This window comes from Perissodus microlepis, chromosome 1 (assembly GCF_051167445.1).
Source record: "Perissodus microlepis isolate ML-2025 ecotype Zambia chromosome 1, ASM5116744v1, whole genome shotgun sequence".
Classification (NCBI taxonomy): domain Eukaryota; kingdom Metazoa; phylum Chordata; class Actinopteri; order Cichliformes; family Cichlidae; genus Perissodus; species Perissodus microlepis.
Window position 1 is genome coordinate 31,549,653 of NC_140461.1, and position 10,983 is coordinate 31,560,635.

The window sequence follows — 10,983 nt, forward strand, 5'->3', positions numbered from 1 at the left end:
AAAAAGCATTTCCCAAAGCTAATTTTCCTTATAACAGAATCAACTTCTTCAATTCTCAAATTGAGTCAATTAAGTCAAATTTCTTGTTCAGATCTAAATCAATCTGGCAGATGAATCATTTTACCTTTTTAAACAGTTCTTGGAATGAGTCACTGAAAATTAAAAAGAGTATTGGTTTTAACTAAATGTAAATAATTTATCAGTTATTTCTTTTGGTTCTTTAGGGTTGCATTCTTTCTAATTTACTGTAATAGGAACAGTTTTGTTTGTGTTTTTTCCCCTTTTCTCCACCATCTTCAATCCACTTTACTCTGGAATGAATTAATGCACCCTGAGTTTTTATTAATACAACTCATCTAATTTTGATTGTAGATAGGTTCCTCCTTATGAGTATCTGACATCAAAGTGATTTTACAAAAGATATTGATGTCATTTAGAAGGTTTTTTTTTTTTGTTCTCTTTGGCTTTTACTTGTTCTCCTGCCATAGTCAGTGGAGAGGACTTAAAGAGCCCAACTCCACCTGAAGGGAAAAGACTTAAGTAAAACTGACTTTTTATTCTGATGTCAGCATTGTTAATATGGAAATAGTATAGTATTATTTATATTTTTGTGTCATTATGAAGTCATATAATGTTGTTTTGGAAAAAAAAAAACATTTTAAAGAATGTTCTTATGTCACTCAATGACTAATATGTTGATTTAAAGTTTGGAGATAATCAAATGGAAACTAAAACTTTCTCCTACTTCATGTGACCCCTGACATTTTAGCTATGACCCTGAGGCATTACATACTCAAATGGTGTATTTGATTATCTTTACCAATATGATTAGAGCAGAACTGTCTGAAATCTTTGGCTTTTATAAGCTCTAAGAGTTTAAAGATATAAATATCAATTTTGCTACACTTTATCACATTAATGTGACATCATCAGGCATTGTATTGTAAAAACATAAAGTGTGTTGTAAAGCTGTCTCCCTGCCCTTTCATAAGATATATTACTTGATATCTTATGATATCTTATTTCTTTAATTTTTTTCCCAAGGTTAACTTTGCCCTTGCTAACAATAAAGTTCAACGTCAAATGTTTAACCCGTCTAGGTAATCATGTCCACATTGTAGAGTAATCACATGCAGGACCTGATGTAGGTAACTAATAAACAAAACCTGCATTCTTCTGAAAGTGGTCAGGTACAAGGACTGGACTCAAAATGAGTGAAAAAGCAGCCAATGTCTAAAGAAAGACTTTGAAAGACTATCAGAAAACCTGGAGAACTATTGCGCAAGAGCACTTAAAAAAATACAAGAAAATCTGACTTTCTTTGAAGGAAGATTTAAAGAAATGGGGAGCTGCTTAATACTTTTACTTCAGTGATCTACAGCGGAATGTTATTCGACAGGAATGGCAACCCAATTCATTTAGCACGTTTTGCTTCAGGTGTAACACTGACGTCCAACTAATTTAGAACTGTCATTTTTTTGTCATTTGTCATTACAGAACCCCCAGTCCCCCCCCCCCCAATATCAATAGTATTATCACATGCAAATCATTATAAGGAACATGTCAGAGTAAACGCACCTAATATGATCCCACAGCACGCCAGAGCCCTGAAAGACGTGGTTTGTTTCAGGATAACGTACGATAACAGCACATTGAAAACTGTGCTCAGAGAGCGGCCGATCGTGTAGAAAGCCACCCCGAGATGTTTCAGGCACAAGTTGTTGAAGGTGATCATGCCGATGAACACGATGGACAGCGGCAGGACCTCCCGGGACAGCTTCAGGTCAAACCTGACCGAGGGGAAGTCGATGAGTCGGGGGCACATTTTTGATAGCAGCTGCATGAGCCAGCAAAGTACAACAGTGACCACACACTGATAAAAAGTGACAAACAACGGCGCGTCCAAGTCTTTGTTGTCCAGCAGGTGACTATTGAGGAACACCATCGTTATCGAGATAAACCAGTATAGCGCAACCACAGCTGCTATTCTCACTGCTCGGAATACGAAAGTCTCTTCGGGTTCGTCCCGGTCCATTGTTTCGGAACCGCTCAAAGCCATCCTCAGGACAGGTAGGGATTAGGAGATTAACCTGTACAGAGGCTTCGACACGTCTGTCGATACATCCAGGACGTTTTTAAATGAAGTGCCTTGCTTCCTTACCGCTGAGTTACGTCACTGAAAACCTGAAACCTGGTTCAGGAAGTGGTTCGTGTTTTATGATTAAAGAACATATGTAAAGCCCAACGGATGCCCGCAAACTCTGCATCCTAATGTTCGTCTTGGAGTTTTTCATGGGATTAGCTGTATGCCTAAACTTTAGGGTGAACGCTCCCAGAAAATATTAAACCTGTAAATAGCGAAACGTCCTACTACGGAGCCCCGCAGGGGACATGGGAGAAAAAAAAAATTAAGACGGACTTAACTCGGGATCTCGCAAAAGTTTTGCGAGATCTCGCAAAACAAACTCGGGATCTCGCAGAACTTTTGCGAGATCTCGCAAAACAAACTCGGGATCTCTTTAGATCTCCATTCATCCATGTACACAGATTTCCTACACAAACGGATATACCTGTTGTTCCATATAGGGGTATTGTGAGGAGTAAAGTTATGTTTGTAGATTAATTTCCAGTAGAGAAGGACCTGCTGATGGAAAGCTGAGAGTTTAACAGGTAACGAACTGCAATCAAAGTCACAACATAACAAAAAGTCTATTCCACCCATTTTGCCAAAAATCACACTGGGAATAATATTCCAAAAGGAATTTTTGTTCCTAATGAAAGATCTTAACCATTTCAATTTTAGTACACCATTCATAACATCAAAGTCAATGGCATTAGCCCCACCCTCTTCATAATTCTTAATCATATCATTTTTCTTTATATAATGACATTTGTTCCTCCATATGAACCTAAAATTAAGATTATTTATAGATTTAATTAGTTTTGGAGATATGGGCAGAGAAAAGGCTGGATAGATTAGTCTGGATAGACTGTCCATTTTGGTTAGCAAGATTCTCCCAAACAGAGTTATGTCCCTTTGCAGCCACCTGTTTAAAATTGACTTACACTTTTCTATATTGGTACAGATATTCTTATTTTCTGTTGCTGTCTTATCCTTGCAAATTACAATGCCCAGATACTTAACCTCTTTTTTGATCTGTATATTATTTATTGCTTGCAGGGTACACTCATGCAGAGCTAGAATTTCGCATTTATTAATATTCAGCTGTAGGCCAGAAGCTTTGGAGAAGTGGTTGATCGCCTGTAAGGCTAAAGGAATCTGGTCCTCATTTTTTAAGAACAGGGTCATCTGTTCACCCATCACAGTTAACCCCTCAATGTGACTGTTTTTAATCAAAATAGACAACAGCTCAGCAACCATGATGAACAGAAGTGGTGAGCTGCTACAACCCTGCCTTATCCCTCTATTAACCTCAAACCTTGAACATGTACCATGTTCTAGCAAAACAGAGCTGTTAATGTCATTATATAGCATCTCTATAACATTGATAAATTCCTCTCCAAAACCAAAAGACTGCAGAGTTTTTAATATGAACGTATGTTCAACTGAGTCAAATGCTTTGTAAAAATCCAAGAACAGGATGTACCCTCTCTCTTGGATTAATTCACTGTACTCAAGGAGGTCCAAAACCAGCCTAATATTGTTATAAATTAGTCTTCCTTTCAAAAATCCTGATTGTGTTTCACTGATAATGTTTGAGATGCCTTTCTTTAGCTTCTCAGCTACAGCTCCAGACAGGATCTTATAGTCAGTGTTTAGTAAGGTGATGGGTCTTAAATTGTCTAAAATTATTTTATCCTTACCCGATTTAGGGATCAGGGTTATCAACCCTTGTTTCATGCTCGGCATCAGTTCTTTTTTCTCTATCGATTCCTTTAATGCATCAAACAATAAAGTTCTTAGGTCCTTCCAGAAGAATTGATAAAAATTAGTAGTGAGTCCATCTGTCCCTGGGGACTTGTTTAATGCCATTTTCATGCCCACCAAATCCAGTTCCTCAATTTTAAGCTCTGAATCACACAGATCTTTGAACGGCTTGTCAATACATGGGATGAGATTATGAATCTTATCAAAGAAACTATCAGAATCAGCTGCTGAATATTCTGAGGAGTACAATTTGGAATAAAAAGTGAAGACTTCCTTTTCAATCTTTCTGAAATCTTTACATTCAGTCCCATTTATCAACAAGCTTGAGATTAGATTTCTCTGCTGTCTACACTTTTCCAGCTTACTAAAATATGATGAGTTCTTTTCACCTGCCTCAATCCACTTGGCTCTCGATCTTATAAAGGCACCCTGGGCTTTCTCTAGGTAAAGATCGTCTAATTTAGTTTGTAACTCCATCAATTTATTCTTCTCTTGCACGTTTAGTTTTTCTTTACTACAGCACTGAGTTATTTCACGAAGTAAATTACTTTCATATTCCCGTTTTTCCCTGTTCAGTTCTTTGCAGAATTTTATAGTGAATTCTCTGATTTTGAATTTAACAAATTCCCATTTTTGTATATTACCCACTACTGAGTCATCATTTTTTATATCTGTAATTATATGTCTAATTTTATCACAATACTTGTCCTTATTTAAAAGGCTGGCATTAAATTTCCAATATCCCCTGCTACTACGTCTCATCCTTGTTGGTTCTAAGACAAGATCAATGAAACAGTGATCAGAAAGGGGTGCTTTGGAGATTTTAGATTGTGAAGTACACCTCAAAATGTCATCGCTCACTAACCAATAATCAAGTCTTGACCTGCTTTCTCCATTAGGTTTAAACCAAGAATAATTCTTAACTCCAGGATTCAAACTTCTCCAAATGTCTGTAACATTATTATCACTAGAAAAGTTCTCAATAATGTTATTCTGTTGCCTCCTTCCTAAGCGAGGAGGCCATCTGTCCATCCATTCATCTGGTGTCATGTTCCAGTCTCCTCCTACTAGGATGTAATCTGTGGGGTACATAACTTTAAACTCTGAAATAACATTTGTTAGATTTTCCAATAGACTTCTATTTTGACCCTTATTATTATGTCCATAAAGATTTGTAACAATTAGAAATATACCTTTGCTCTTCAAGACTGCAGTTAACCAATGACCCTCACTATCAGCTTTATATGTTATAATCTCCCCTGGGAACTTATTAAAACAAATCGCCACACCTCCAGATCTGTTAGATCCATGACTGAAAAGAATCTTGTCTCCCCACTGATTAGCCCAAAAGGTAACATCGGCATCCACAGAGTGAGTTTCATGTAAAAACAGACAGTGACATTTTTGCCCCTTGCAAAATAAAAAAAGTGCCTTTCTCTTAACAATTTCCTTCAAACCCCGAACGTTTAATGAAACAAACGAAATTTTTGAGTGAACCATAATAAGAATATGCTAAGAAAATAACTTTTTAAAAAAAAAGAAAAGAAAAATATATAAATGTGAGTTTAAATTGTAACACTTGTCACCAACTCAGTGACTAATAATCTTTAACTTTAAGTAGAACTCTTTTGTCCCATTAATAATATTCCACTGTATACAGTCTTACATCAAGTCTTTCATTCAACGTCAACGATCCTCAGTCCTTCGATGTATCCATGAGGACCCCGGAAAACGGCCCGTTTCCCAGCCCGTCTGGCTTGTTCAATTTGCGGCCACAGCCGCCTCCTCTCCTCCCAGTCCTCCCGCGGCAGTACCTCAGCGAAGTGGAAACCCCCGTTCTTACAGACAGCTGAATCTTTGGTGCGACGCCAAATATCCTCTTTCACATGTCTCAGAGCAAACAGAATGATGATATGTCGGACCTTGTTCTCAATCTTCTTCCCAACTCTATGCACCACATCCACAGATTCTTCAAGCTTTGATATCATATCAGGTGCGATCTTGCCAAGAATTCCAATAACCAGCGATCTGACATCTTCATCTCTTTTCTCTTCTAAGATCTCGCAAAACTAACTCGGGATCTCGCAAAACTTTTGCGAGATCCCGAGTTTGTTTTGCGAGATTTCGCAAAACTTTTGCGAGATCTCGCAAAAGTCCGTCTTAATTTTTTTTCTCCCATGTCCCCTGCGGGGCTCCGTATCCTACTATATGTTATTTGCCAATTAAGTTACCCCCAAATTAATTAGGGTCTAAGGTACAACAACAACACCTGAACTATCGTATAGGTAGAGGTGCATATATCCAAGCCTCTACAGGCTTGCTGGAAATCCAAGCACAGAGACAAAAACATGTTATTTCTTAATACAAATGAATGAAGTCACCATCACCCAGTATTCATAAGTGAAGTCAATTTATTTATAAGCACTTTTAAAAGTAACAAGGGTGGACCTGTGCTGCACAACTAAAAGGATTAAAACAGAGGAGTAATCACATAAGGGGCAGTGAGTAAAGATGTGTCCACATGTGGTTGTTGGTGAAATCCAAGCCTATAGATCGGGGATGTCAAACTCACTTTGCATCAAGGGTCACCTGCAGCACACTTTGATGCTAAGTGGGCCGGACAAGTGAAATTCTGTTTTTTGTCAGTGTAAAGAAATTTAACTACACAATTAGTCCCTAATGTAAGATAAAGAAATGCAATTTTAACAGTACATCTCAGTTTTTCTACATGATAAATGTGTAAAATTACAGCAAAAAGCAAAAACTCTGGTTGCTCACTGTCCAAACTGTCCCTTATTTATAAAGCATGAGGTTTTTGTTGATTCACAGAAAAAATTCTCTTTGTAAACCAAAATTTCTATAGCAGTAGACAGTGAAAAACAGGAATTTCTTCATCATTGAGTTTTTTTTTATTACTTAACTACTTTGGTGTAGTATGAATGGAAAACAAAAATACAGTTAAAACTATAAAAATACATGCCCTCCATGTTTTCCAAAACCAAACTGGAGTCTTTGCCTGGCCGATTTCGGGACCGAATCGGCAAGGCATATTTGAAACCTCTGCTATAGATCATGCTTAATGATATAGGCCTGGCTCTATAAGCACAATCACTGTCACACCTTTTAAAAACAGTGGAACAGTTACAGTAAGTATCCTGTGTCCTATTAGAGTGATTAAACATTGATTGAAAACAGATTGAAAATTATTTTAAATAACACTGATAGACCTTTATAAGCATTATCCACACATTAATCAAATTCAATAAAAACTGATTAGATGAATGAATGAACCACAAAAAAATGTGGTGTGTGTGTGCGTGTGTGTGTGTTGGGGGGGGGCATAAAGTCTCCAGAAATTAACCATTTGGAAAATGACATGAGGCATTAGGAAAGCTTCAAGGCTAGGGGAGGGTCTGTGCTGGCGCAGGGTGCCGCCTGTGCATCGAGCCACCTGGGGGGCTCTTCAACTGGTGGTTGTTACACCTTGCAGGAGCTCTCCTCTCTTCAGGAACTCACTCTGCAGGAGGGGGAGATACAGGAGAGGTGGAGGAAGATCTCAGCCTGGGCGTCTATTGTCTTGTGTAGTCTGGAAGATGAGTGGATGACGGGGTGGGTGCAGTTTTCTCTGTGGTGGGGTCAGGTGGGCTGTCCTGGGCTCTGTGGGGCCGGGCGGCGCTGCTGTTCTGGGCCCCGGTCCGGATGGGCCTGGGCCCCCTTTCCCTGGTGGGTAGCGGAGTATGGTGGTGCCTACTGGTGTCAGCGGGGGAGCTGGCCCCAGGGAGGGGTCACTTGCCCCTCCCTTCCTTCCCTCCCCATCTCCAGCTGCCTCCCTCTTCCCGCTCCACCACAATCACCCACACATGCAGGGCCTTGGGGTAAAGGTGTGTCACCAGGGTGCAGGGGAGGCATCCCCCCCTCTGTCCCCTTCTGGCTTCTTGTGCCTCAATTTTATCTCACAACTTAGACATTCACATTACTCACACTCTCATAACACATACATATAGGATCTTGGGGGTGGGCACGCTACACGGACTCCAAAAGACCATCAGGATGTACACATCACCCCTGGCGTCGTTGCCCACCTCTCAATTTTAAATACACGTAGACACTGAGGGCTATCAGGAGGGGCTATGCGCTTACCTGCTGCTCTCTGGCAGGTAGCTCCATGCGCACCTTAGAACACACATGCATCAACACTACATATGAGCGGGCGGAGGGAGGTTTTGGAGTCTTCTCACACCCCTGTTCTCTGCGACCTGCTGGAGCTGGAGGCCGGGAGGAGGAGTTGGCCGTCCGACTGGGGTCTGGAGTGTGGGGCCTCCCTGCTGCTGCGGAGTCGGGGCGGTCTGCTTCTCCCCACCGCAGGGAAAAAGGGTAACACCACCTGGGTCTGGGTGCAGTTTCCCCCTCCAGGGGCAAAGGTACCTAGACCCGGTTCTTAGAGTACACTTGGGGAGTGTGATTGTGTGTACAGTGTCTCTCTATGTCTGTCTCCACGTTGGGTGAGTGTTGAGTAATTGCATATGAGAGCATGAGGGTGGGAATGGATGTTTGTATCTGTGTGTGCCTGTATGTCTGTGTCTATATGTCAGGTTGGGTATCAGATGCCACCTCTCTGGGGACATCTCAGGCCCTCTAAGGTATGGAGGCCTATTTCCCCCCACCACTTCCCCTGCCAGTGGCAGACGCCCTCAGACATCGGTGCGTTGGTGGTTCTTTGTGTCCGGGGGTGGGCGCCCAGGTACACACCGGCTCACTCCTTGGTGGCTGCTTATCGGGGCCTGGAGCCTGGGGCTCACTCGGGCCACTTCGGAGGTGGGGTGCCCTCGGCCTCTCGGCCTGGGGCTCGGTCACTCTGGCGCAGCTGGCTGCCGGCGGAGCTCACGGGCACGTCACTGCAACCCCCCCTGGCTTCTGCTCCGCAGCTGCTGAGTGACCCCTCATCTGGGACTCTCCTCAGCTCCTTCTGGGATAGTGGCGCAGCTGCCCCTCTGTTGGTCTTCCTTGGTCTCTTGTGTTCTGGGGGCCTCTGGATGTCTGGAGTCTTGATCTCCTCCATACCTGCTTCATGCCCTGGAGGACGGGGCTGTGGCTCCCCACACCCTCTAGCAGATCATTACATGAAGGAACCTTTTAAAAACAAACGCGTCCATGTTCACAGGTGTACACACGGGTGCTCACACACACAAACGACACCCTTTTTGGCTCCTACCTCAAAGCACACTGTGTGCTGTCGATCTTACGTGCTGCACAATAATGTTTAATATTTAGTATTTACTGTTATATTCCCATATATCATCGTGATGTTGTTTATTGTATTGCTCTCGTTTTCTTCTGCTTGTTTTCTTTTTTCTTTCTCAACAGGTAATCCAGGTGATTGATATATGTATTTTTTTTTTGTCTCCTTATTTAGTTGGTTTTTGTTTTTTGCCCTTTATCCCCGTCCCTCTTCTCCGCTGTTTTTTCCCCCTCTTCCTTTCTCCCTTTTCTTTTCCTCATTCAAGTCTGTCCCATATCTAGCAAGTGAAAATAAATAAATAAATAAAATAAACAATAAAAGGTGAATCAAATAGACCATTACAGCAAGGCTGGGATGGTCAATTTGGTAAAGTAAATCCGTTGGGCATCTTTCCTCGCCTTTAGACAATAATTCTGATGGCAAAAGAGCCAAACGGGACAGGCAAAAAAAAAGAACAAAAAAAAAAAAAAAAAAAAAGGAAAGCTTCAAGGATTTATGAGGCTTCATCTGGCCATCGCTACTAGATCACTTAAGGCTTGTCATAACTTGTGGTTTTTTTGTTTAAATAACTTTTAAAAGGTGCAGTTATCAAGTGAAACTCCAAAAGATTTCAGTTTTGGGTTTTGAGTAAAAGCTGGAACATTTACATGAGCTAGCACACAGCTCAAGGCCAGCAAACTGACTGTAAGAAAAAGCCGAACATGACTGCCGCAGATCTGACTTTTTCAATTGAGCCTGATGAAAAACTTGTTCCAATCTAGTAAGCGGAGTTTACTTACTAATATTTTGACTCAAGATGCAATTACAGAAGACACAACTTTATATTATTCTGTGAATACTCTGTGTCATTCCCCAAGGAAACAAAATCAGGGTATTAAAAAAAGAAATGAAAGAAAAGGGGGAAGTGTTTTTTTTTTAAGAAAGGTAAGCAGGTAAGCAGAAGACAATGAGAAATTAAGAATGATTTAGCTTTGAGCAGCTGTAAAAGGCACTGAGCCAGTGTCAGATCAGTAACAGTAAATCTAGATGACCTAGCACAACACCGTGACACACCAATGCCCCTGGACACGTGTGACCCTTAATTTTAGAAACAGCCAGAGAGCATGAAGCAGCAGCAGGTCCCTCTGCAAATGAGCTGCAAGATGTGAGCTCACATAATGGCAACCAAAGGTTTTTCCGAGCAATCATTTGCACCGATGACAGTTTCATCTGAAAACTGAACACTAACGTTAAGTAGTGTTAGGCTTCACTTCAGCCAATTTTGGACCAGAAGTCTTCAACCAGGATGCCTTGAAGTAAGCATTTTGAGGAAGCCAGTGCACTTCAGGCTGATGACATAGCATTTTAAAATTCTTCAATAACACTGCTTCTTAATTTTAAAAAATTGATGCATTTATTTAGCTTTTGCTAGTGACGATACATCATTAGCCAGCACACCAGCATGCCTGTGTATACTGTCATGAATGTTTTCACGGATTACAAAACCACCCAGTATATCCACAAGACCATTAGACTGCTGTATAATATTTCAGAACATCAAAGAAACACTAACAGAAAATGGCTGTTACATTTTATGTCATTGCACATACAGTATCATAAACCACTTGTAATCTAATACATTTTAATATGCTGCTATTAGTCCTATTCAACCAAGGTGCTGTAATTACGGTGTTACAGTTTCATACACACAAATACATGTGGCCACTTACTTAAAACTTTTACAATTAGCAATGCAATTACGTTATTTACCATTATTATAGGGTGCCTGACGATCTGGTTTGACCTCCGTTGTGCTGTGGCACCCTAAAGACTGAGAACAGCAAGATGCTGTTAGCAGGTTGAGAGGCTAATATCA

The 10,983-nt window shown here is 40.9% G+C and overlaps 1 pseudogene; it reads right to left on the reverse strand.

Moving 5' to 3' along the window:
* Positions 1–1,549: 1,549 nt before the first annotated feature.
* On the reverse strand, positions 1,550–2,035 carry LOC146394094 (GDP-fucose transporter 1 pseudogene; annotated as a pseudogene).
* Positions 2,036–10,983: the final 8,948 nt, after the last annotated feature.